The 6,000-nt window shown below is 39.7% G+C and overlaps 1 long non-coding RNA gene across 1 annotated transcript in view; it reads right to left on the bottom strand.

Annotated features, from left to right (window-relative positions):
- Positions 1-207: 207 nt before the first annotated feature.
- LOC118597441 overlaps positions 208-6,000 on the bottom strand; it is a 161,468-nt gene continuing 155,675 nt past the window's right edge. The window contains exon 8 of the long non-coding RNA XR_004946815.1: positions 208-1,445. This is a non-coding gene — a long non-coding RNA (uncharacterized LOC118597441). The remainder of the gene's footprint in view (positions 1,446-6,000) is intronic.

The following is a 6,000-nucleotide window of genomic DNA, read 5'->3' as shown; positions in this document are numbered from 1 at the left end:
AAGCCAGAGTTTTTCAGAGTCCTAAAAATCTAACCATCTGTCCAGAGTCATATCATCTCAAACGCAGGGTCCAACACTGAACATCATACTCTTTCTTAAAAAAAAAAAAAAAAAAAAAAAAAAACCTTTTTGTGTGTGCATGTGTCTGTGTCCGTGTGTCTGTGTGTGTGTGTGTGTGTGTGTGTGTGTGTGTGTGTGTGTGTGTGTGCATTAGCCAAAATGTGGAGGTCAAAGGGCAACCTTGAATGTCAGTTTTTACTTACTACCTTGTTTCAGACAGGGTCTCGTATTTGCAACTGTGTATGCCAGACTAGCTAGTCTGTGAGCTTTTTCCTGCCCCTCTCTCCCATCTCACAGTAGGAGAGCTAGTACTGTGTGTGCATATTACTGTGTCTAGCTTGGGTACTGAGGGCTCAAAATCAAATCTTCATGTTTGTATATCAAGTGCTTTGACTCACCGAGCCCACTCCCCAACTCCTCATATTCTTTTTATATAGTTGTGCTGCTTGCCACAACCTAAGAATATGAGGTTTCTTCTGGCTATAATTGTAATGATTGGCCCCCTCCATTTCATTAATCACAAATAACATAAAAGTGTTAACAGGACAGTGCAATTACCTTTTATAAAACTGCATTTCTTGAATTCAGTCACCTTGCTGTTGGTTACAGCCTTATCTATGTCAAGTGATCCTGGACCAACACTTTTCGAGAATGATGTTTTCCACTTTGGGTCCTGGAATTTACAGACACTGTGTGGTGTAGAACACAGGTGAGAATTCTTTTGGAACCTTCAAGTATTCGATGAATCTAGTCAGAGTAAATTCAAATTCCAGTAGTTGACCTTTGTTGTCCTTTCTCTCTCAGCCTCATCTTTATCATCTAGTAAAATATTGATGAATATCTCTCATAATCTATATGATGTCAGTGGAGAAAACACGGATAGTGAGAGCAGTAGGAGCGTTTCGGGCATTGTTATGTTTCCTGCGTTACGTAACTGAGCCAGTGTTGGAAGTGTCAAGAAAGTTGTAGTGGAGAGCATGAACCACTCCTACTGCCAAATAAGTGAGAAGCTCATTCACACTGTGCTTTCAGGACCCTCTTTCTCATTCCTGAAGCACAGGGTGTAATCCAGATTTTCACATTTTTAGAACTTTACAAACAGCAAGTGCATCTGAGGAACAAACTTGTATTCTTTTCATGACGTGTGTAGGTCTTCCGAGGAATGACGTTGCGGTGTCTCAAAGCCATTGGCTCTAAGATGATAAATACTCACACTTGGTACTTGGTAAGGAATGAAATCAACGTCTGTGCACTAAATCCTGTGGAGTGTGTGTGTGTGTGTGTGTGTGTGTGTGTGTGTGTGTGTGTGCATCTTCTAAGAAAATCTGGTGCTCAGTCTTGCACCCTGCTGGGAGAACATACACCAAATTGTCTTTTCATAATACCTAGGGAAAAAAAAAAAAGGAAAGAATTTGAAAGACATCCCAGAAATGAGTTGAATTTGACTCAGAGATGTGAGTGTCCCAGCATGGGTGGCTCATTGGCAAGTGGAGGACAGGTGTGTTGCTGTTCTGAATCTGTTCCCTTTGATGAGCCAATCAATGGCTGGGATTATCTGTAAGCATAGTTTGCCTAGCATATTATAGTTTATGATACATTTTCACAATTCTTATGATCACTGTGTGATGTTTGTCAATGTTCATAGTCACACTGCTGGTGAGGCGGAGAAATGAAATTCAAACTCATGGCTACAGGGTCTGCCTTTTAGGCCAAAATGCCATCAAGCGGTTTTCCTTAATCTCCTTCCTCTTGAACCTGCACAGGATCAGCCATAAGGACTGTAGGACGCTTCCATCTAGTCTGGCTGATAGCCATTTTGACCCATTGTTTTAGGAATCAAAAGCCTAGGACAAACTGATTTCTCTCTGAGTGGCTATAAAACTCCTAGCAGAAGTTGCTGGGTTTTTTTATTACATAAAGTAAATTCAGGAATGAAAAGAAAGACTAGAATGTAACACACATAATGTGCCTAGGGCTCAAACAAGACATACTTTTCATGGGTGAAATTTTTCACCCAAATCAAGGAAAAGATCCTTGTAGCTAAAGGAGACTGGCCTCTGGAAGAATGAATAACATTTGATTTTATAATTATAGCCAACCCTTCTCTCTCTCTCATCTTCCCTAGCTCAGTCTAAGACCATGGAGATTTTCCCTAATATACAGACCCCCTTGAAGGAAGTGGACTATGGAAAAGCATATGGGGTGATAAAAGTAAATAACACTTGATGTTTCTGAAGTATTTAACCACTCAATAAACCATTCATGTGCAATGTCCCATTTAGGCTCCCACTGGAAAAAAGAAAGCAAGGCCTATGGAGTTTTAGCCTTGAAAGGTTGAGAAGTTGATTTCAAAGAAGCTAAATAATTTGGGCTTATTGAATTTGACAGGATGCCTGAAATCTAAAGGCAATGCCCCCTTTGCTAAAATTTTTGGACCTTTGTATACCTATATACATGTATGCTTTGCCTATTTACATAGAAGCACATTTAACTCTAAAATGGACAGGAAAGAAATAATGGTTAGGGGAAGCAATCCCCAAAGTTACACATATTCATTAAGTGTCTATATATGTCAAATACTGTAGGAGGTGTTGATGACACAGTAGTTGGAAGGCAGATAAGTACTGTAATTCTTGCAGTTTCATCCTTGAAGGATGCAGAAAGTATTCCAACAAATAAATCAGCAGAGGGAGAACATGATATGCCGATGCACTGATACATAATGGGTATATGATAGATAGATAGATAGATAGATAGATAGATAGATAGATAGATACATACATACATACATACATACATACATACATACATACATAGGCGGGCAGACAGTCAGACAGACAGATGATATCATGGATTAGATCAGGACCTGCAGCATTCTTATTCTGAGGGGTCAAAGGGAAGAAGTTGTGAGATTAGTGAAGAGGGCAGGGGACTGGGAAGGAATAGGGGTGCAACGGAGTCCAAGAGAGTATTAAAAAGGGATAAGGATCAACTCTGTTGAGGGCCAGTGATGTCAAGAATGGTGAGGAAAAAAATCTGCCAAAAAGTGACATGGAAGCCTTCATAAAAGCAACAGAGTGGAGGTAGGAAAATGTGAGATGATATTCAGAAGAGAAGTAAGACAACGGAACTTGAGACCATCATGTGAAACTAAACATACCAGACTCAGAAAGGTAGGTACCAAACATGCTATCTCATTTCCAGGACTAGGATTTTTTTTTAACATTATAAAAGTGGAAAGAACATAATTTTGGATGAAGAAGGGTACCAGTGAAAGAGAGATGGGAGATGAGTGAGTGAGGTAAATATGATCCAAGTATATTACATACATATATGTATTTTTAAAAAAACAGTAAAAAAAAGTGGCCCAAAATATTCCTAAAAGAAGGAAATAGTGAAAGTGACTTTTTGGCGTTTGACCCCATAGTATCAATAGAAAAAGATTTGATTAAGTATATCTATCTACCCATGTTTTAATGTTTCATAAACAATTTTGTATCTCAGTTTTCCCTTGATGCAATAATGACATGACTTACCACATTATTATAGATTCTACAAAAAGAAATTTTTCAGTGAATCTATAAATCTCCACCAAATTAATTTGCTACATTTATGAGATTTGGGTTGCCTCCAAAATTGTACTATCAAAAATGGAGTTTCATGTATGTAGATTTTTTTTCTATTTGGGGCATTTTTTATAGGTCTCTGTGACAAGTTTGCCTACTGACTTTCCAAACTTGTATTAATAGGAACTGAATAGGCTACCTACAATATGTGGGGTTATGGAATCCACATATTGGAGAAGTTGCCAAGTAAAAAGAGAGAAAAGTCAACAAATAAGATGAAATCAAGCAGTCTAGAATTATGAAAAGATGCAGTTCTGGTTTGTCTCAAGACCCAGACATTTCTGTCACGAAGTTGCAAGAATGTGTGTAATCCATTGTTCTTCGCCTAAGCTGATTTCATTTGGATTCCCATCATGGAAAGTGATTTAATTAATTCATAATAACAGTGACAGTGGTGGTGACTCTCTGGTGAACAGAGCTACCATCAGTCATGCAGGCACTTCCACAGCACAGACTTAAGTGTTTCCTGTTGTTCAAATCTTAGATGGTCTTTTAGGGAAAAACCCAGAACAAGCAGAGTGAAAGCTAAAAGATCAAAGAAGTAGAACAGCCAGCCATTAGTTCTTACCTCTATGAAATTCTCAGCCTAAAGAGAGTGAGTTCCTGTTTCCTCATGCCTTATATAGCTTTCTCTGCCCTGCCATATTTCTTCCTGGGATTACTTCCCAAGCAAAGTCATGAGAATCTCAAGTGCTGGGATTAAAGGTATGTGCCACCACTGCCTGACCTCTCTATGTCTAATCCAGTGGCTGGCTCTGCCCTCTGATCCTCAGGCAAGTTTATTAGGGTACACACTATATCATCACAATCCCCCCTCTTTAAGAAGGAACAATTAACAGAGAATGTAACACATCAATCACTGTGATCAATAGCAGAGTGAGCAAAGGGCAAATTAGGGTCGAACATCAGAACTGGCCATTGCTTACATGTGGCTCAGAAGACCATCTAGCATCAGTTTACTCAAGCAAACGTTCAGCTATCTGACCATGATGGTACTGTTTCCAGGTCTCAAATTTAAAGGGGGAAAGAAAGAACATCTAAAATAAAGCACATTTAATGTTTTTACATTGTGATTCCTCGTTTTCTCTGTATGTCTTTATGGAAGTCCTACTCTATTCTGTGGATAATATACCTGTTATTTTGGTATGAAGTTAAAAGTAAACTTCACTGTACGTCATAGGTAGATACGACATTGTACATGCTGACTGGACAAAACACACCCTGGGTTCTCCTGTCTCTGCCTCCACAGAGCTGCAATTGTAGGTGTGAACCACCACATTTGGGATCCCACTGGGGATCCAGACTCAGGTCCTCATATGTGTATGGCAAGTCCTTTACTGACTGAGCCTTCTTCCAGGCCTCTCTCTACATATCTCACTACTGTCCTTTTCATATACCCCATTCATCCGGTAGCCCTCAGTAGTTTAGCCAAAGCTTTGCACAATGTCCTAAAAGTTCTATGTAGCTCACTGTCTCCTCACCATAGAGTCTTCTCAAAACAAATACCGGATCTTCTGCTGGTTAAGGTTAATTCAACTCAAGTAGTTAGAGTAATGGTTGAAGTTTCATACACGCAAGTGATTCTGTAGGCTCTGGCAACCTGATAGCATAGAGGGATGGAGGAAAGGTTACAAGGAAATATTATAAACATCAATAAAGAGTTAATTTTCAGCCCCAACAGCTGAATCTCCCACTCTCCAAATCCCACATGAACAAATGCAGAAGTCTACACAGACTTTCTTACCCAGTTTCCTAAATGGCAGTCTTCCTAGCTGCCAATACGCTCCATGATTTTCTTCTGCTACCCCAGTCACATTGAGTAACTGGTTCATCCCTGCAGTTACTTCCTGCCCTCTTCACATGAGACTTAGTGGTTTGTTCTCAGAAGTTTTGAGGGAAATTTCTTATCTGCTAGAGCATCCTCAATTATAAGACAGAAAGGATGGCTTATGTCCTCCAACACTGGACTTATTTTCTTTTTGCTACATTCTGAAAGTCATCACAAATCTTCATTATTTAGAAAGTCTTTGGTTTATCACTCAAATAGGAAGTGTCTTCCACAGATTCCTGTACTTGAAAACTTAGTTTGTAGCTGGAGGTGCTGTTTTTAGCAGTTATGGAGCCTTTGAAAAGTGGGATCTCAGAAGAGGAAGTAGGTTTCTAGGGAATGGGCCTTGAGATCTATAGCCCAGATCTACATCCTTATCCTCCAAGATATAGAAAGCATCCTCACCCTCTGGCTTCCACAGCTACAAGTAGCTCACACCATCATGCCTTGCTTGCCATGATGGACAGTACCCTCAAGCCATACCCC

Source organism: Onychomys torridus, chromosome 16 (assembly GCF_903995425.1).
Source record: "Onychomys torridus chromosome 16, mOncTor1.1, whole genome shotgun sequence".
In the NCBI taxonomy this organism is placed as follows: Eukaryota; Metazoa; Chordata; class Mammalia; order Rodentia; family Cricetidae; genus Onychomys; species Onychomys torridus.
Note: the sequence above shows the minus strand (reverse complement) of the source record. Positions and strands in the feature narration are given on the sequence as shown.